The 22,233-nt window shown below is 39.6% G+C and overlaps 1 protein-coding gene across 1 annotated transcript in view; it reads left to right on the top strand.

Moving 5' to 3' along the window:
* Positions 1–22,233, top strand: part of ME1 (malic enzyme 1, NADP(+)-dependent, cytosolic) — a 180,651-nt gene that overhangs the window by 243 nt on the left and 158,175 nt on the right. The gene's annotated exons all lie outside the window — the stretch shown is intronic.

Here is a 22,233-nt window from a genome sequence, read left to right on the forward strand (position 1 = left end):
CGGCCCCGGGGCGCGGAGCCCGCGGCGGGCAGCGGCGCCGTCCCCTCCGCGTCTTCCCGAGAAGAGAAGCAGCAGCAAGAGCCTGGGGAGGATGCTGCGGCACGGTGCCCCGCTCCGATGCGAGTTCCCGCTGCCGTGTCTGTGTTTTCCCGGTACCCCCCTTTTCCAGCACTCTTTCCCACGGGCGCCCTAGCTTGTTTCCTGCCGGCAAAAGCCTGGCTGTTCCTGCTGTCCTATGTTTTATCCCCTGGCAGGTGGGAAAGGTATTTTTATCACCGTTATTGCGCTCGCAGTGGTAACATTCAACTCCGGTTTCCCCACCGCTCTGCATCAGCGAATGCAGTCAGCTTTTAAGAGATGCGGTAGCACAGCAAAACCTTTTTGTCACATCTCTAATTCACTTGAGAATGGTAATTCAGCTCGATAAAACTTTGTAAACATGTTAAACTAATCTGGAAAACATAAAGCTGAGTAAAGTAAGTGTTTGCACAGCTCTGATAAAGATGCAAAGTTCAGATAGTAAAATACTTTATCGGCCTGACAGGCTCTGGATTTGCTGCCAAAATGACAAATGGCTAAAGTCAAAGGTAGATGATAAACACACCTAGCACAGGAAGACTTGGTCGAGTCCTTAGCCGCAGCTTTGCTCTCGCACATTACTTTCAATGGTACTCTGACTTGTACCTCTGCATTAGAGTGTACATACAGTCATTTTACTTACTGCTGAGTTGTATAAATTGACAAAAACTATGTCTCTAGTTTTGCTGGATAGGTTGACTCATCCGTAAAAGCTCCATCTATTACTTAGATGAATAGTGCTTTTATTAGTCTTGGTGCTTGACTACAAAGTTTCTTCAGAGGCTGTCTTACGTCTGTGTGTGTGTAGGCCTGAGAAGGTCTCCTGAGGTGAGGTGAAAGGAAAATTAACCAAAATGTAAAACTCCCAAGAAGAAACCAAGGAGAGGCTGTTTTACTTGGGATTGCTTTTAAGCAGCTGCAGTATTCATGGAAAAAAGTCTGATTCAGAATAACTGGAAAGCCAACCCAACAAAATAACCTACCTTAAGAAGTAAAATGGGGCTTATTCTAAAATGTGTTGAATAAAGGGCAGTCAGAGGCAAAGCAGGCTCATTGCTACCTTTTTCCCCTCAAACATCATACATCTTGCCTCTGAACAACATACCTGGAGATGAGGTGCTAAAGAGGAAGGGTCTTGCTTACTTCCTGGCTTAGGCTTTTTTCTTCCTTTCCCCCTCAGCCATGCACATATGTACCGTACAGCAGAGAAGCAAGAAAAAGTAGTTGTTTGTTACCAGCCACATCTACCCAGCTAACACAGAATATGGGGTTAGAAAAGGTCAGAAAAATCTGGTCTCATCATGCCTGTGAGGAGGGTCTGGTCCTGGTCTGGTGAAGAATGAGTAAGCCAGTTTTCTGACTGAGACAAGTGATTTTTGGTGGGTGTGGATGTATAACACCCTACTATATATATATATATATACACACACACACACATATACATGCACACCCCCTAATATGTATATATTTTATCGCCGAATATATATATAGATGGGCAATAAAATCAAATATATGGAGGGCTGCCAACATAGTTGCCAGTTTGATAGCTTGTGGCCTGCCTGTATGCATGGGAGCTGGTACTCCCAGTTCACTTTCTATTGCCAAGGCTGTTAAACAAGCATCAGATTGCAGAGAATTCAATTTGAAATAGATAATATATCTCCTTTAATGATTCTAAAGTACAGGGATTGTTTGCAGCTCTGCAGAAGTGCCAGAACTTTCTGTTATCTCCTGAGCCCTAAGAGCTGCAATTCCTCGGTATCAGCACTTTCTTTTGGATACGGTGCCAGTTTTAATAGTCCTATTTGCATATACTTGGCAAAAGTAGACTGTAAGTACTAAGTAGTGGTATCTAGCAGTGACTTGTAGAAAAATAAGACAAATTATGTTTTCAGAGTCCCTCAAACCAAGACAGCTGGCCGGTCAAGCAGGTAAAGCTGAAGTATGCTGTAATATGTGGAAGCTTGGGGCTTGCATCCTCAAATAATGCATTCCTTTTCTCAGGCAAGTTGAAAGGAAAGTTTGACAGGGAACCATTTATACTTGGGCATCTTTAAAAATAGATGTAAGGAGACATAAGGAGCTAGGTTTTGGTTTTTTTTAAATACCCATCTCCATTTAGTGCCCCACTCATCCAACAATAAAGCTGGATTTCTGCATGCTTAGTGCATACATCACTTTTTATACTTAACCTTGATGGCTGGCAAGAGGTGAGAGAAAGGGCTGTGGGAATGCCAGGGTAAACATCCAAATTTCTTCTTTTCCACTTGCTTTCTACTTCTGCCTGGATGGCAAAATTTCCAGAACATACTAAGCACTGAAGTATGTTGAAGACCTAGGCAATGTTGTTCTTAAATCTTTTATGTTTTACTTTGTAAGTAATTCACAAACATGTACAAACTTCACTGAGGAAAAGCTTAATAAAAATGTTTGGTGGTTTTGCATTGGTTTTTTTTTTTCTATGTTGGGGCATTTTGCCTACATATGAAACTGTTGCTGCTTTTACAAGGTCACCGAGTGGTTTGCCCCATCTTAGCAACAGTGATGCATCAAAAATCATGAGGAACAGCAGATTGTAACACAGTGAGTTTAATTACTTGGGGACATGTGTCCAAGTCTATGGACACTAATCACGATTCAGTTTATTGCCTCACATTTTGGGTCCATAGTGTTTAAAAGTGTATGTAGAACCTTTTTGGTAATTGTCTTTTTTTCCCCTCAGGCAACTAAACACACTGTAAATAGCAATGACAAGGAAAACAAACACAGTTTCACTTCTTTTCACTGAAACGGATTGCATTAGAAACCTTTGGCTGGGAGTTGTATGCTCTTTGAGCTGATGAGTTACAGAAGTGTGAAAGTAATTTGCTCTACTCGTACTATAAATCTCATTTGTGCTTTATTCAATGTACAAGTTTGCGATTTTAAAGCACACAAATAATTTAAACTTTATTTTTTTATCTTTTGATAGGTTAATGGATCATAGTTTCCCATAAGCTGTTTATTTTCAGAATCTTGACGTGAAGATATGCAAATGTGTATTTCAATACCAAACTTTTCTAATAGCCTGTCTTAGTTGCCAAGTCTAAACACTTCTCTGATTGAGAAACTTTGCCATTGGAGGAGTGTTTTGCTTCCAGGCTGCTTTCGTGTTCTTGCAGAGTGATTCAGCGAGCAGGAAATTGGTGAGTCTATTAAATCTAAGTGCTGGAGGGCTCTCTGTCCTCCCCAGCTGCTTGATTTTTAGCTCCTCTCCTCTGACTGACTGCTGTCATCATTGCTGAGTGTAGTGTGCTTGTAAACTGTTGGTCGCTCTTTTTTTCTTTCCCTTTAATCAAGATGCACTAAAGCACCGGAGAATTTCAGAACAGGCTGTCTGATGGATCTGCTGAATATCTGAGAGCTCGCAGTCTCAATCCCACCTGCAATGGCATTGATGTTTTATCCTTACCACCTCCTGTATGTGATGCCCCTGGATCTTAGTGGGTTCTCAGCTAAGCAGTGACATTAGCTGTTGCCTCAAGTTTGCTGTCAGTCTATTGACTCACTATGAGCTTTACTATACAAGAACCATACTGGAACAGACCAAAGGTTCACTTATCCCAATGTCTTATTTCTGACAGTGGCCAAACTGGATCGCTCAGGAGGAGTAAAAGACCGAAGGACGCCTCTAGTGATACTTTCTTAGAATAATCAGTTCAAGGCTGAGGGAATGAGCAGTTTATTAGGGGGTTAATAAGATATGAATGCTTGTCTTTCCCATCAGATTACACATGCTCTGTGTACTAATCTACTAAAAAACAATTGTAAACTTTTTTTTTAAAGTGAAATTGTTATCTGAGCTAGAGAGAAGCATGGACTTCCCATTTTGCCCCTATGTTTCAGACAGTGGGAGGAGAATGCTTGTGAAATACAGATATATTTTGTTCTGTATGCAGCTAGTTGCTTCACTAAAATCAAATTTAATTTTGAGAAAGTATAATCCTGTGATTGGTGTGGGTGACAAATAAAAAAGGTCTTATGACTTTGACATTTGTTGGTGACCCTGTAATAGGCCTCAGAAAACCCAGACCTCAGTAAAAAATCAGAAGCATTCCAGTCAGATTTTCTCTATCTGATGGGTAAAAGAGAAGAAACATTTAAGAAGCTTCTCTAAATAAATCTATTCCTTTATCCGATACCAAGCAGTAGAAATCTTCCTTCCATTGGTAATGTTCATATTTTCACATCTTAAATTTATGTGTACTTTGGCTGGGTCCTCTGGAGTGGCCGGTGCTCACTGAGTGTTGCTTTTGCCTTAGCTGTAGATAGACATTCTGGGAAGAAAAGTGATGAAGCTGGGGATGGAGAAGGAAAACACTCCTTAAAATGGCATATTAGAAGTATCTATATAATTTGTAAAATAGGTTTTCTGGAGCTTACATGATACTGCAAGGGATGGTTTCATATTAAGTAGTAGTAGGTATGATAGCATCTTTTAGATTGGAAGATGGTCAGCTCCATGTGATAGCAAGGGTATAATTTGAGGAAATTTTTGGAGGCTATAGTTGCTGATCACTCTCACCTTCTTCTACCTCCTTGTTTCCTATAAACTTTTTGCCCTGAAAAACTCTGTAGTTTTTAACAGAAGTATTTCCTTGTTCTTATTACTATCAGATCACCTAGCAGTGCGGTTCTGATCTTGATAGGGATAAGCACATGCTATTTTTCTGGTCTTTGACAAGAGTAAATGGTATAGTGGTTGTGCTAGCACAAAAAAGCAAATCAATCTGGTCTTTGTCTGAAATCTTTTAGAGGGAACTTGTATTGATTTTGCCTGTGTGTTTGGTGAGCATTGCATTTTTGATCTATTACTGGGGTCTCCAACATTGGAGTTGCTGTTCTGTGGAACGGCAGCCTAAAATAGGACGTTCTTCAAGTGTGAGGGTGGTTCATACCAGAGCTGTTTGCTCTTTAACAATCAGAACCATAAGTTGCAGACTAGCAGAACTGCAGCTACCTTGTATGCTTGGGTTTTGGGCAAGGGTGTGAGCTCAGTGGTGGCTCACCGGTGGGTACCATAGGACTGGGTGAGGAGGTTCGCACGTTGCCAGTGTATTCTCTCTTTGTGAAATCACCTTCCTGAGGTGTGAGGGAGGAGTTGTGATGCAAGATGTTCTTTGTATGAGTGCTTTTATTTACAGTATATGTGAAGGGGCTTTAAAAATTAATTCTGTGCTTTTTTCCCATCTTTCTTACTTTAAGGCAGGTTTGTCCTGCATGCTGTTAATAAGGAAAAAAATCTTGGGAAAAGCACAAAGTGTTTCAATCAGATTATTTTACCACTGACTTCTATTTTATGTATACAGCTTGCAGCATTCATTGCACCCTACTACTTTGTTCCTGACCTAGTAGGTAAGTTGCTGCGGTTGGTGTTACATTTTTTTTTCTTCCTCTTAGCCTCCAGTTCTTTGCTTGCAGTTATGAAAAAGAGTGCTGAGACAGAGAGTTGGGAACAAAGTTCTGTGACTTGAATTAAAAGCAAATAAAATGAAGGAGAAGAAGTTACATCATAAGCTATATAGCAGTAATAGCAACTGAATAGTGGTATGAGTTGTCACAAGAAGCTGAAACCTAGAACTGTTTTGCTGTGAAGCTGTTTCAGACATTAAAAACACTTTTCAGTTTTGTAATTTTCTTGTGAACTTCAGTAATTGAACACGAACAAAGTTGACCTTTTTTCTTTAGGCTGAGGAATCCTATGCCCACTGGTTATAAATGCTACTTGAATAGAAGCATTAATCCTAGCACAGAGCACCTTGCAAACAGGATTTGTATATTTAGAATGGGTTAAATGGGCTTTTCTACACTAGGTTTTATAGAGGTGCTGGCCACAGTACTTGTTTTTTTTAATCTTATTAATGGATGCTGACAATAAGCAGGATAAGAGCTTGCTGAGAAATTGTACTTCTGTCTAGGTAAAATAAACTGCAGAGAATGTTTGTGCTTTCTGCAGGAAAGCTTATCTCAGAGTACAGAAGTTCTTATTTTGCATTCTTTACTTTGTATATCCAATTCTGCTGAATCAGTCTCTTGTATCGAGCCGTCTCTGAAAAAGAAAGAAGTTGCGGCCGTAGGAGGCACAAACTTCTCTCCCCCAGCCCCGCTTCCCTCTCTGGGGGGAGGAGGAAGTGAAACGTGTGTGACAGCAACGTTTCTTATTGACCCGTGACCCCAAGTTAAAATGTGCCATCTTTGCTTTGTTACGCCTTTCCCTTTCCTCCCGTGCCTGCTCAGGTGAGCTGTGTATTCGGTGCATGACTCGCTCGTGGCCGCTGGGCTGGATGCGGGGTTTCACGCCGAAGGTATCGTTGCTCTAGGCTCTGAGGGCTAAGTGGCTCCCTGCCGTTGTGCTAAATAAGTGACTGATGGAGGTCTGAAATAGAGTATTAATACCCTTCAATCAGGTCCTTCAGTTAGGTTTTTCGAGTTTCAGAGAATTCTGCAGCGGAGCAGCTGTTTCAAAGTGTCAAAAGCATTTGCTGGAGGATGTGATTCTGAGATTTCAGCACAGTAGCAAGCGGTTTGTGCTCCCTGCAAATCTGAAGAGCTCTTGTAAGGTGTCCTTTGTGCTCATGACATGTAGCAAGATAGTAGGAATTTTAAGACCGTCTCAAAATATTGTCAGTATGATGCACATTACAGACACCTCCAGGAGCTGGGACTGCCATGATACACAGCCATGGGGAATCTAGGTTGGACCATAATCACAAATAAGCTCATGGCTTTTATGAGGATGATAAATTTGTGTAGGGTGATATTAGAGAAAGGACTAAGGACCTGAATCTGATACTGGTTTTAGCAGTGTAAGCTGAGAGTAAATTAACGGTAGGGGGATGCAAGAGGGGAAGCTGCTGCAAAACTGGCATGAAATTAGCACTGGTGCGTTAATCCTTTAAAAAAAACCAAACCCCTTTGTTACTTGGAGAGTTTGAGTGCCTTTCACCTCCACAGACTTCTCAAACTTGATTCCTAGTAGCCCATTTAGAAGGAAATGTTGAAATACTCATTCAGTGTGCAAGATAATTGGTTTTGGCTAGTCTGACCTTTCTGAGACTAGTCTAATTTTATTTAAAATTATGAATATTATAGTATCTCATTTTTTGATTAAGTTGACTTTAAATAGTCCAAATCTTTGGGTGATTTCAGAGAAAAAAGAATGCTGTGAAGAAAGCTAAATGTGTTTCTGTTAAAAACAGATCTCTGAATTAATTTTGTGTGAAAATAATTTTATGCATATTCCTCAGTAAATTTTTTTTTTTTAGGAGTGAACTAAAAAAACCCCTGAATTGCAAGCATAAGAAAACAAGTTTTGGTCTTATCAAAGCTTAAGCTTTGCTAATGTAATTTGTTGCATAATTCAGGAAGCAAAAATCCTGACTTAGAAGAAGGACGTCACAGGGCACCCTGCAGGCAGTTCTTGCAGGCAGTGAGTACTTTCTGTTGAAATCAGTGTCTGTAGTTTACTTGGATACTGTTAGTGCCTATTCCTGTGTGAAACACAATACTTGGTGCAGGACTTGAGGTTGTTTACAATGTAGAGGAAGTGGAGGAAGTGTGGAGTAAACACTTTCTATATACATAAAGAATACATAATGTAGAGCTGAAAAAAAAGCATCATAATTCTCTTATGCTTTGAATACTTGTGGCTTTCAGCCAAAGATGTAGAAGTATGTCAGGATGTACTCGTCTGGTATAAGAGTTCGGAAAGCAAATTCATCACTGTTTTGCTCTCAAAATATAAATGAGGCATAGAGCAGCAATGCATTTTGTCATTGCATGTTTATGCTTAGGTTTTTACATAATTGTTCAAGTAGCAACTGTTACCTGTTTCTGGCTTAGAAAAACTGATATTTTTTTTTTTCCTAATAACTAATATTAAAACTAAAGTCACTGTTCTGCCTCTTCTTTTTGTGTATTGATAAAATAAATATCCCTACAAGTGGTTTGAAAAATTACAAACACTTTTGGTTCAGCGTAACTTTGCTTAAATAAACTCAATCTTCAGTCTTCAGTCAGTATTTTAGGGTTATCTGTCTTATTAATTAATTGTGTGTATCTTTGGAACAGAGTAGGTGCTATGAGGTATTAAATGATTTTGGCATCCAGTTAGATGGGATATCACAGTTTAGCTTTCTTCCTCTTGTCCTCCGTGAGTGATACACTTGCAAGTTTGCTTTTGGCATGGAGATTGGATTGTACAGAATCACTGTTTTGCAAGAGAAGAGCAAGAATAGTTATGAAATACATCATTCCCTTTCCCACAAAGGCAAAAATAATTTTGGCTTTTACTAATGACTTTAAAAAAAAAAAAAAAATCTCTGCCTTAAATCTGTCCTGGAGATGAGTGCATAGTGGTGATTATGAAGCATGTTATGAAATTTTCAGTACTAGTGTCTACCTGACTTACTGGATTTCTTCCTCCAGCTACCTGACTTCAGAAAGCAGATTTATGTGTGCAGGTGTATTTACAAAAGTGGCAGTAAAGCCTCTTTACTTAAATAGTACAAAAGAGCTCAATAGTTACAGATAGAAGTCAGAATAGAAGAATGCTGTATTGCTAAAGTAAAATGAATACCTGAATCTGCGAAGCGCTTAATGTTGGTTTGATTTGGCTTGAATCTTCAACTCCTGTATGATGTTTTTTTGGAGGGGTTGGATGGGAGCAGTGCACCTGAAGCAGAGGAAGCCTGTGTTAGTTGGTAGGTAGATGCCTTTTTGAAAGCATTGATGATGCTCCTGCATCTTTGCTTCTTACACACACACTTCTCCACTCTGCTTAAGATCTGAAGAGACTACTGTCTAGCTAATAAACTTAGGTTAAAAATGTGAGGTGTTAAAATGCAATACTTCACCAACTGATGGCTGATTAAGTGTATGGTTCTAAAACTCTTAAAAAATGACTTTTCAAGATTTGTAGGACCTTTTCGCCATCGTTAAAATGTGTTAAAATTACAACTGAGTTTCTTTATGTAAAGTAGAGGGGTAATTTAATAGCTGATAAAACCATTTTAAGATTCTTTCAAATACAGAATATTGAACCCTAATGCTGACGTGTTCAGCAGTTTTAGTCCATGATAAATATGTGGAATAAAATCCTTGTTGGATTCCAAGGCACTGACTATTGAAAGGTAAATTTTTCCACTGCCATTTGTAGGCAAATGGAAGTTATTATGAAAATACATTTCAAACTCTTGATTTTGTGCTATAGCAGTAGTTGGAGTAATTCCTTAAGGTCCTTGGGTTTACATACCTTTGGTTTTGCCAGGCATAAGGCATTGTTAAAAGTCATGTCCTAGGAGCAAGTGGGAGAGGAATGAAGAGCCTTCTGCTAGGGGATTAGGATTCAGGCTTTTGGACCTTCTGCAGGAGTGAGATCTTGTAGCAGTTTATTCCTCCCTCTGCCCAGGCTTTTCAGTCTTCCTCACATTATGTTTTAGTTGACTGCTTGACATCTTCACTCCCAAGGTTTCTCTGAAATTCTTGCCTTGCTCTTGTCCGAAGCCCAAGTGGGACAGTTGTCCTTCTGATTACAACACAACTCCATCTTGGGATGTTTCAGGTTGCCTCTATCCCAGGAGCGTTTTGAAGCTCAGTGGCACCCCCTTTCCACCTTCTTCTCACTGGGATCCTTGTTTTTTTCAGGTTGCTGCAGAGTGTAGATGTCATTTTACAGACTTAATCTAAAGCTTTCAGGCCCAGTGAAGGCGAGCTTGTTCCCTGCTATACTGCAAAGCTTTTCCTCTGCACAGAATATTAGTTGAAGTTCTTTGAAAAAATTTATAAGAGTTTGGATGTAACAAACATCTATTAATGAAATCAATGAACTTTGGTGTATTATTTCTATGCGTAGGTTATGTGTAACAACAAACTGGAGGTAATGTAATTTTTAACAGAGTTCTTGACATGAAGACATCTGCTGTTTGTCTTTTAAGGCATACAAATTTATGCCTTCAAGGCATACAATTTTTATAGTCTTAGGAGAGCATAAAAGCAGTGTGGTTTATCTTTTTTTGTGGTGTTGCTTTTTGTTAAGGCAAGATTTCATGCCAAATTCTCTAAGGATGAGGCTTACTTTCTCTAAGTGAAGGCTGGCTAAAGCCTTCCTCTTGCTCATGTGATAGGGGATTTGGCATGGCTGTCTGTTTATTAGGTCGGTCAAGGGTCAGGTAAAGAAATAAGGAATGGCCCTTAAAATAGCTTGATAATTCGGAATTTTTTTTTTTTTTTACTTTGTATATTTACTTTGCATACAAATTCTTACATTTAGAACACTGCAGTGGTTGAACTAAATACATCGATTGTAGGTGAGAATAAATAAATAAATGTAGGTGAATCTGTGTAAACAGGTATCAGAAAAGGTGTCTCACTCGCTGTACCGCTTTTTTTCTGCGTCTAAGGTGGCTTTCACCACATGCCCTCAGCAGCTGCTTGAAAGGAACACTTCATCTAAGCTCAGGAAAAGTAGAACATCTCACTTCACATCTTACCTGGGGAAACATGACAGGTCTGGCTCTGTCTCGTGGTCACTGGCCTTGCATTTTCTGGAAGAGCAAAAGTGTTCCAGGTCAGGAGTCTGCATGAAACTGGAGCTCTGCTCTCCTGCCAGGCAGTTTGAGGTACCGAGCTCTCATGCTTCTTGGAGTACGTGGATAAACTCAAAGTAGAAAATAAAAAGCGAGTGCTTCCTTCTGAGGTGTAATTCTTAGGAAAAAAAATATCTTAAGGATAAAGAAACACAACCTTTAAACTAACATTATTTCCTAAACTTCTTACTGTTGTGTAGTTTATGGCAAGAAATAACTTTCTTCTGGTTCTATAGTTACTGAGTCCTCTAACTTTATTCTGCAGTGAGGATGTAGTGAGTAAAACACAGGTAAGAAGAATAGGTGAATATAGGAAAGTGCAGTTTAGTTGTCATAATGTTGCGCTAGCAATTTAAACAAGGAATGTGATTAACAGGCACCCTTTCTGGTTTGCTTTGAGGTATACTTCACAAATCTTTAAACATATGATTGAAGCTTTCTTTGTCTTACTTCAGACCAATGTAGTGAGTATGAGCACACACTTTTTTTCCCCCTTTAATTAGTGAGCTCTGCTTCAGCAAGGGAGACAAAATATTGTGGTAGATTGGGCATTGGACTGGAAACTAGGTCATGCACTTGTGATTATTAAATCTTAGTCATTTAGTTTTCTCATCTGAAAAGGGAAGCAGCATTTGAGAAATTTTGAGGATGAAAACTTGTATAAAGTACTTGGTCTTGTATAATTAGTCTTTTTAGATAATGTTTTGCTATGTTGTCTTTGTACTGCTATAATCTAGTTTCTATTTACAGTTTTCTTTTCTTGGAGGGGGAGTCATCTTCTAGTTTGTAGGCTGCTAGTTCTTTTAAAATCACACCTAAGTAGACCCATGTGTAATCTGTATAGTCCTGACATATTTTGTCCATATTCTTGTACCTTCTGCTGAATTGCAATTACAAGTAGAGATAGTATTAGTGGATGTTCAGTCTCCTGCATGTACAGTTCCCTAGATCCATGAAAATCCATTAGACAGGACTGCAAATTGTGGCCAGTGCTGAATGTTGGGGGGGGGGGGGGGAGGTTTTGAATAGGCAGGAAGAAATCATCCATCTGTGTAGCTAAACCTGCTCCTGGCTTCAGGGCATGCTGTGCCACATGCAGATTAGTTCCAATTAGATGAAGTGGTAGCTGACCCTTGGCTGCCTCCTCTAAGCCTCCTGGTCCTGGGCAGCATTGGTAAGAGTTGCATCCATTCCAGCAGAGTGGGGAGAGGAAGCTCAGGTCAATACTTCCTGCAAGAAGAGGTATTTCAACCTTCAGCTAACCAATACTTGGTAGTTTTTAACTCAGTGAAACTTAATTTCTTCAAGAAGCTAGAATTCATTTCTCCTGCAATGATGTGAATGAAGGCTGACTTTCTAAGGGTATATTTAGCTATCTGAAGACTTTGCTAGCTATTGCAAAGGCAGAGGTGATACAGATTTGAAATAAACTCTTTTCCCATGCTTGGGATTCTGATGTTGATTCCCTAGAGAAAACATCCTGCACAGAAAATGTCTAAAGGCTGAATAAAAATCCTGCCACACCTTGTGTAGTGGAGCTGACTGTTGCCCTCAAAGATATCTTTTAATATTTTTTCTTTTCTTTTCTAAAATATGCTAAAAGCAATGCATGTGTATGTCCTCTAAACAGAAGGGGCTGTGTACATTTTCCTTTACATATAATTGTTGCGACATTCTTAGAAATTATGCTTCTGTAGTGTAAATACTGAGCAAAATAAGATTTTTGTTGAAAGATACATCGATGAAGGTTTAACAATTAGCAAAATGAATCTATTTTCATGTCAAAATATTGAATTATATCTTAATCCTCCCATATTTTGTAATAATTTGTTATTTCAAAATAGATTCCTGTTTTATATTATGGGATCTCTGCAGTGACCACAAAGCCTACATGATGAATTAATATCTGTGAACCTAATCCTGAAAATACTTAATTAGTAAGTAGCTACAGAAAGGTAATGCTTGTCTGGCTGTGCTCCATATTGCCAGCAGTGCAGCTCTGAAAGTATACAGTGATAAGCATTTTTTGGCCCTGAAAATACATGCATGTATTTACTTAAATACATAGAAATAATCTTTCAGATACTATGAGGAAATGTGGCACATGCATAAAAGCCACATTTATTTTGTACTGACCTCTTACACTTCATTACTTTACACAGGTGAAGCTGCTCTGTGGAGAACAGAGCAATAGTGCAGTAGTTAGACATACAGCTGTAGAAAACTGCAGCAGGATCCATTATGATGAATCTGCTCTGCATTCTGTGACTCTGTTACTCTCATCAAATCTCATTAATAATAATAATAAACCCCCCCATTAATCTCATTTTGGTGCTGTGGGTGTTGGAATCCAAGTACTAGCACTGTGAGAAATCCACTGTTAGTTGAAGGTGGTATGACCTGAACAGGAATTTTCCTTACCCATCCTGTCCTTTCTTCAGTTGACAATACATGTTGTTATAGGCAAATGAATTTCTATTAGCAACACCGAATACATGTTTGCAGGAGCAGAACTGGTTCTGGCTGGAAACTCTTCTTTTGAGTCATAGTGTGAAGAGAGCCTCAGCCTCTCTAGATCACATATGTTGCTATTCCACTCTGCCTTGAAATGAGTAGTTAAAGGAAAATGTAAGTTAACGATTGAGTGGTTTTCTCAGATGTGGCATATGGGACTGAAGTGTTTGAAGTAATCACAACAGCATGTTCTGGGGTTTAAAGGAATACCTTCTACACAACATTACTCCCCCTCCTGTAGTTTTCCTTGCTAAGGAACTTGCAAAGAGAGTATTTTTATAAGCCTTTTCCATGACTTAGACTACCCAATTTAGGCTGTGCTCTGACATTTTATCTGTCTAGTAATTTTTGTCAAAGTATGTTAGTTTAATTTTGGGGAACATTTTATTTTTTGTCTATGTTTATTGCACTGCAGTTGGCCTATCTCAATAAGGCTTTCCAATGCTTTGGCCCAGATTCAGCTGGCTTACACAGATCCGTGAAACCAATGTGACTGTGTGTTCATTTTTTTCCCCTGCCTGTCTCAAAGAGTAACATCAGCAACAATAATAATACAAACCAATGGAAATGAAAGTACCTGGCATTCCTCAACATGTACCAGTGTCTGGTGCTAAAAGCTGTGATGCTTTTTGAGATGATTCTTTTTTCCTAAAACTATGAAGATCACTGTCTGAATGCTACTTAGTGGAGGGAGCTCATAATATCATCATAGGGAATGTGAGTGGAATATTATTATAAAACCATAGGGTAGTTCCTGTTGGAAAGGATCTCAGGAGATCTCTAGTCCAACCTACTCAAAGCAGGGTTAGATATGGAGAGAGAACAGGTTGCTCAGGGCTGTATCCTGTCAGGTCTTGAAAACCTCTGAGGACAGAGACGGTACAGCTTCTCTGGGCAACCTATGTATGTGTTTGTGTTCATGGGAGGAATTTTTTTTCCCTTATATCCAGTCTGAGCCTCTCTTATTTTATCTTATCCCTATTGTCTCTTGTCCTTCTGCCACGTACTGCTGTGGAGAGCCTGGCTCTGTCTTCTAGCTAGCTTCAGCATAGGTGCTGGAAGGCTGCTATTGGGTCCCCCCCAAACCTTCTCTTCTCCAGGCTGAACAAGCCCAGTGCCTTAATAGGGGATGTGCTTCGGCCCCTGATCATTTTGGTGGCCCTTTACTGAACTCGCTCCAGTTCATTGATGTCTTTCTTGTATTGGGGACCCAAAGTTGGACTCTATCATAAATGCAGCCTAATGAGTGCCAAGTAAACTGGTATGATCATTTCCCTCAATCTTTGCTCCTGTTAGCATGTTGCGCTGCTGCTAATATAGCCCAGGATGCCATGGGCTTTTGTTGCCTATGCACACTGGTGGCTTCTGCTCAGTTTGCTGTCTACCAGGTCCTTTTCAACAGGCCTGCTCCTCCTCAGCCAGTCAGTCTGTCGCCAGCCTGAATCATTGCAGTGTGTGTATTGTTCCCTTTCCAGGTTGCAGCACTTTGCATTTGTCCTTGCTGAATTTCATTATGTTCCTGTCAGCCCATTTCTCTAGGTGAAGTTCCTTTGGATGGCAGCCCTGCTCTTGGGTGTATCCACGGTTGCCCCTATTTGGTGTCATCTGCAAACCTGGTGAGAGTATGCTCTGTTGCCTTCTCCAGGTCATTGATATGGATGCCAAACAGGACAGGTCCCATTACAGACTCCTGCAGCATGCCACTGCTTACTGGCCTGCAGGTGGAGTATAACCCATTAACTGTTTACATCCAACAACAGTGTTTTACTCAGATGGTTGTCCACCCATCTAGACTGTAATATCCCAACTTGGGTGCAAGGATTTTTTGGGAGCCAGTTTTGAAAGCCTTACTTAAGGTGAGATAAATGACATCTTCTGTCTCCCCTTGCCCATAAATCCAGTCATTTTACCACAGAAGGCAATCAGGTTGATCAGGGATGATTTACCCTTGGCGTAAGTCCAGTCTGTAATGTCCTACTTGCTTTCCTCAGTCCCCTTAGGATCTTGAACTGTACTAGTCCATGGTCACTTCACCCAAGGCTGGCATTGATTATTGTACTCCCAGTCAGGTCTTTCTTATTTGTGAAGAGCTGATCCAGCTCTGCATCACCCCTGGCTGGTTCACCCAGTATCTCCTATATCATCCCTGACGCTCTCCAGGACTCTCCTGGATTGTTTGTGTCCTGTCACGTTGCTCTTCCAGCAGAAGTGAAGGAGATTAAAGTCTGCCATAAGAACAGGGGCCTGTGATCTGGGGACTTACCTTGTAGGTACTCAAGGAACAAGGACTGTTTGTCAGCCTGATACTTGGTTACTATTGTTAGTATCTACTGCAGTCAGAGGTTTCAGTTATTCAGCTAAGCATTTATATTTTCCCTATATAAATAGCAGGAGGAGGAAGAAATATCTGCATACACATAGCACATGTGCATGACCTCTCTGTCAAACTCGTAAATTCTGTTGAATACAAGTCTCTTGGCAATATTGTACAAGTTTTGGAATACTATAAAAAAAGAGAAGCTATTATGTCTCTGGTTCCTCTGCTGCTGTCTGTGGAATTTTCAAAGAGCTATCAACACTTCTGTAAAGGAAATACAGTGCAACTAGAGCAGCTCCTTGAGAAGCTGGGAAATATTTATTCAGACAAACGCAAGGCAGTGCTTTCTCTTTAGAGCTTCATTCTGTTTGCATAAGTAGCTGTTGCAGGGGAAAGGTCTAGCAGAACCCTGTAGTTCTCAGCCCATCCTGCTCTGTCTGGCCTGAGAGAAGGCCATCTGGGGCTGTTTCTAAAGCAAAATTGTTAATATTAATTTCAAGGAATTCTTCTAATAACTACTAAGTGGACGATCCCATCATCATGAAATAAATTCTCAGGTTGAAAACCTTCTGGCTGGGTCTACAGGGCAAATCATCTGTGATAATTTTTTTTTTTCCCATACCCCAGTTGTTTTCACTTTCCTCATTTAGATCTCTCAGAGGTTTTGGTGTATGGAAATTAAGCTGCAAGCCATGGTCCAAGGGTGCTGCAGAAGAGACATATAAATGAAAGGTTTGAAAAGCCTCCACACCAACTATTTCAAGCTGTCATCTGCTTCACTTGAGTGAATTGTTAAAGTAGGTCCTACCTTTGTTACTAAATAAACTAATATGAATGCTAGCAAAGACAATTTGAAACTCTACTGGCTAGCTACCTACAAATAGGTTGCTTTAGTTGAGAGTTCAAGCCAAGTAGAAAGGATGGTCTGTCTGGCTGTCATAACTGATTTCGCTCACCTGGAAAAGGGGGCAATTCATGTTCATCTTGCTAGATTTCTGTCTCTGATTTTTGGAATCTTTTGTTCTCTTTTTTCCTCTGTCCCTTTTCAGCTGTCAGCGGTTCCCATGCCAGTTACCTTTCTTAAAGTTGTTTTACAGCTTTGAGGTTTGTTTGGATTCTCTGTGGTTTCTGGATGCCCTAATAATAGCCTAGAAACCGAGACCAGAATCACAGAATAATTTGGATTGGAAGGGACCCCTGGAACTTACCTGGTCCAGCTTTTTGCTCAAAGCAGGGACAACTTCAAAATACTGCAATGTGTGTGAACGGAATGAAACCAGATCAAATGGAGTCTGGTGGACCTATAGCTTATAGGAAATGGGGATGCCTGTGTGCTTTTTTACTTTTGGGTTCCCGAGAAAAGGTTGCCCCATTGGACTGAAACCTTGCTGAATGTGCCATCTACTTCAAAGAAGGTTTAAAGCAACCTCCATGGCATTGACTAGCTAACTGACCACCTTCCTTGTTGTGGTCTTAGCCTGCTCAAACATGTTGGAGCTCTACAGGCTCAGTAATCTTGGCAACTGGAGAAGAAACTCATGTACTAGAGCTACGCTAGCTATGGAGCTTGCAAGAGAGAAGAATAAACTATAAAGTTTGGCTAACAATAAAGAAGACCTATTGGGGCTGCACTTGACCTAATCAATTATAATGGAGTAGAAATAGCACAAAACATCTTGGTGAGTTAGAATCTCCGCTGGCCAGGAACCTCTTTTTAGGGAGAAAGCCAAAACCTGCTGCTATTGCTCCTCTTGGAATTGCAGGCTTTTTTTTTTTTTTCCAATTTGCAGTTGTTCCGAGTCAAGTGTAATTCTTTATGACGGCACAATTCAGAATAATTTAATCATATTATTCTCGCTTATGTTAACGTGTCAGTGGAAATATAACAAGTACACCATAAAAAAGAATGTGACGTTTTTCTCTTCTGTATTCTGTTGAAGAGAAAAACAGAGCACTTGCAGTACCCCATGCTCATGTTAGAATAGTTTCCACACCAATTTCTTAGATCTTAATTAAAGTAATGCACTTGCATACAGTTTGCAAATCTATATATGTAAGTAGTAAACACTCAGCACTTTATGGCCTGTGTTTTCAATAGCGAATGGCATTGATCTGTAGACGAGATGCCCACAGTATACAGTGTCAAGGATTGTTTTAAGAGCATCTGAGGCTTGGAGATATTCAAAAATTTATTTTAATTTTTTGAGGGGAGGTGGATTTTTTTTTTACATTTTTTAGGGTTTTTGATCTGGATTTTCTTTTTTTGTTTTTGTTTTGTTTCTTTGGTAGGGAACAGGAGATTTGGAGTATTTTCGCTTTGGTGGTTTTTTTTTTTTCACTTTTGGGCTAACTGTAGTCTGATCCTATGGACTGAATGCCTGCTTGCAGCTCAGGCATATTAGGTGAACTCCTGGAACATATCTTCTAATTACTTTTTATCCAAAAAGAATGCACTTCAAGTGCTCTGAGACTGTTCCAGAATATGAGCCAAATACAGTGAGTGGTGACAATCAAGAAACTTAATTCAAAAGACTGCATCCCATTCAACAAAAAATCTAATGTGCATGCACCTAATATATATCATTAAGAAATAAGGGATTCAAAACTTTAATTGTCTGGGCTTAAGCACTTCTATACATCCCAACAGCTTTTAGTGCAGTAAGAGTGTTTCATGGGGTGTTTTTAAATGTATATAGATGTATGCTATGGTTTAAATCCACGTGAGAGAAGACGATAGCTTTTCTGAGAATTTCACTTGTTTATCAGACCCAATATGTGAAGTTGCTGTGGCTCAAAGTTAGTGCTGATTTACTGGTTTTTTTCCACTTGAGCAACCATTGTTCTCATAACAAAGAAGTGAGAGAATGTCACCTATAAATAAATAAGATCAGTGAGATTAGACATGTACCAAAATGCAGGCAGCACTTTCCTGGGAGCGTTCTGTCATTTCCCTTTCAAGCTGTCATCTGTTCAGTTGAGTGAATTGTTAAAGCTAGCAACTTAAAACACTACTGGCTAGGTACCTACAGATAGTTTGCTGTAGTTGAGAGAAATATGTTATTTATAGAATGTAACAGTGAAAGAGTGAAAAAATTGACATGTAGACCTGCCTATGTACAATATGCTTTTCTGTCTTTCCACTTATACTTAGAAATAGCTTAGGGAAAACGTTCTTGGCTGGGAGCAGTGCTTACTCTGTGTGCGTGGATATGAAGATAGGGTCTAGTTCTTAATAGCTGTTTTGCCCTCTGAGTCAGACTGATGAAAATATTTCTGCTGCACTTGCTTTACCCGATGTTCCAAATATTAAGTGGGGTCCAATGCATAGCTAAATTGAATCCTGAGGATCCAGAACTGGTTTAGAGATCAGCGGTGCTAGCAATCCCTCCTGTATTTCTTCTCAGCTTCAAGAAAAGCAGAGCTGGCTGTTCTCTTTCCTTCCTGACAAAAATTTTGTGTATTAAACCCTTAGCGAGCATATTTTAGTTTCCTTTCCTTGGCTCTTATCTAATCACTTTGGATGGATAGTCTTTGGGTCAGTGTGTTTTTGTGTGTTTACTCCAACCATATTTGGAAGGAAAAAAAACAAAGTAGAAGTAGATATAGTAACAAAGCCTAATGCTGAAATTCCTGTGGCTGTTGCTACAGTTGGATGGCTACTGCTATCTTCCTGTGTAATGTCTTAATAAAGTACTGTTTTATATGAGATACTAAAAAGAATAGTAAAGCTGACTGCCTTTATGCTGTTAAGCTAGTAGTGTCTTGTTATAAGGTCTCTCTCGCTATTGCTTAGTGCCAATTCAGATGTAAACGGTTGCATCTGAACTAGAGTTCAAATGGGGGAGATTCTCCCAGCCTCACTCGCCTGTTGCTGACCTGCTGCTAGGATGCTAGTCTGTCTGCAGCTCCGCATGCTGGCAGGCACATACATCATTTAAATTTCCAAACTCCATTGGCTTTGAAAAAAGTTTGCAGCCCCTCCCATTTATACATTTTTCTGCATATTCATTCAAGGCACAAAACCCATAATACAAATTAATAAAGGGATCATTAGAGCTTGTTTTAGCACAATGTAGAAATGAAGAACAAAGAACCAGCTTTTTAGGTAAAGCATCTTCTGATACCCTGTGAGACCACCCACAGGCCAGCTTTTCCATGAATTCTCCTAGAAAGTATTGGAAAGAATATCTGATAGTATTTGTGTTCATTAATATCGGTGATGTATCCCAATTTTTATTTTGGTTCACTGATGTGTGTATACGTACGATAAAACTCGTTCCAGAGTTAAAAAATCCTATATAGGAGTATCACCTGGGAAATGGTTTTTGGACTGTTATGTAAATCCTTCTAATGGCTAGACACTAATCCGTGACACAATTAAAAAGGTTCATTTGTAGGATATAGAGCAGGTCTGGGTAGAGGTTTTGAGGTAGCTTTCAAAAACAAGGCAGAATACTAATCATGTACTTCAGTATTCCTAATGTGTCACAGCCTGAAAGGGTTCCAGAAAGTTTTCTTATTGCAAGAGTAGTTATGTTTTCTCTTGTACTTCTACAAAAGAAAGTTGATGAAGTGCATGCAAGAATCACCTCATTCAAGGAGCTGGAACGCTTCAGGTTTTGTAAATATGTTCTACTTGGAAAGTGTCCTGACTGATGATCCCTTTCCCCTTCTCTGCTTCAGAAATGACCAGTGTGACCTTGCTCTCTGCTCTCCCTCAGCAAGGAGAATAACAACGCTTTTAATTTCAGCCTTGGTACTGCATTAACCAGGGTTATATATTAGTTTCCATTTTATTTGGTACAAATCTTGTTACAAATGGGTGACGAGATTGAAGCAGTTCTCGGTGTGTGTATGTGTTTAAAGGGCTGCCTGCACATGCTGTTCAGCAGAAACAAGCTACACAGACCACAATTATTTAACCAGACATACCTCTTTTTATGGCAGTGATGCTCTCGAAGGCTCTCTCGGGGAGGGGATGGGCGGTAATTTTGTGGAGGGCTGCAGCAGAGCCTGTGCTGATGCAGCCGAGTGGGTAGAGCCCTCTCATGGAGATGGGATGTACGCCTGCAGGAGGAAGTTTCTTGTCAGCGGAGCTTTGCTACTGTCTTAGGCAACACGAACTGATCTTCCAAAAGCGTTCTTCTGCTGGCACGTACGTCAGGGCTGTTGCTCACGTAACTACTTGGCCAGAGTTTGTGACTTCGTTGACGCGATCCAGCCTGACGCAATCCTCTCTGTTGGCTTAACATGGACTGGTCCTATGCTGGACAAGAGCATGCATAGAGGTCCTCCCCGTCTTTGTATCTGCAGAGCTCAAGGTGAAACGATGTGAGAGAGAGGGTTCTCCCTCTCCCTGCCAGTGCTGAAACTTCTTGCCGCCTGTAGGTTTAAAAAAAAAGGGTATTTTAAAAATTCTGAATTACTTTTCTGTATGCAGATGAAAATGATCCCATCTGCAATTCATCTCTTTAGTGTACCTTAGAAATATATTAATCAATTAACAAATACTGTAGGGAATTATTGTTGAACTGTGAAAAACCCAGCTGTTTAACAACAGAATATTTGTGGGTTTGATGATCTTCTTAGAATCAGTGTACTTTGATGTTACTGCAATGTCCACTGGCTTTTTTTGTGTTTCTTTTTTTAGTAAGAACTCTCCAGGGGTGAGAATTGACCTAAAAAATCCCTCCAGCAATGTCTTTCTTGACAAGGCTGGACTTCAGATTTTGTTTCTAAATTGCCAAATACTGTAAGATGAGTAAACACAGTAGAAATAATAAGAAACAAATATTTGTCTGTCTCTAATTATCTGCGCTATGCTGAAACAAAAACGTCATATTGGTGCTATAAATACTTCTATGATCTAACGTAGAAGCAATATTAACTGTGTTTAGGACAGTCCAAAGAAAAAGAGATGACTATCTTTCAGCCATTAGTCATTCACATTAAACCATGGGTAAAATGAGGTTGTTAGTTAGTGAAAATAAGGTTAGATTAATCTTCCTGCCTTTCGTAATGTCAACTAAAAGTTTCCCATGGAAAACCAGTAGATTCTACTACAAAAATTGATCTTAAAATGAAAAAATTTGGTTCAAGTAAACACAGAAAAGCTGCTAGTACATTAGCAGATATTTATTATGCTTTCTTTTGTTGCAAAGGGTATTCACCCCTTAAACAGAGAAACAAATTAGCTACCAGATTCTGTCCAGAAAAAGATGAAGTTGGAAGAGGAAGGATTTGTAAAAACCTCTCACTCATTTTTCTAAAATGAAAATGTGAAAATAAATATTGTTGTCTTCAGAGACATATTTCTGTAACTTTTTTGTTTGTTTCCCTTTTTGAAGAATTACTGCAAAGTGATCCTTTCAATTTCCAAAAACCTGTATTTAGAAAAAATACAAACCCAAAGCCAAAAAAACCCCATGATCCAGAAAATCCTGTCAAGGACCGCAGGGGAGTAGAGGTTGAAGGAAGGATGGACCAAGTCCAGGGAAGATAAGGAGAGAAAACAGGTCTTAACAAAATGAGAAAAGCCTACAAAGAGAAAGTGAAAATTATCCCTTTTCTCATTTATTATTGGATAAAATAAAGAGTAAACAACTAGTTTGGGAGATGACAAAGATTTTGAGAAACTAAAAGAACACTCAAAATCGAAAATACAAAAGAGGACAGTTTAGAGGCAGCATTTTAGGATGG

This window comes from Haliaeetus leucocephalus, unplaced genomic scaffold (assembly GCF_000737465.1).
Source record: "Haliaeetus leucocephalus isolate CR32 unplaced genomic scaffold, Haliaeetus_leucocephalus-4.0 Scaffold195, whole genome shotgun sequence".
NCBI lineage: Eukaryota > Metazoa > Chordata > Aves > Accipitriformes > Accipitridae > Haliaeetus > Haliaeetus leucocephalus.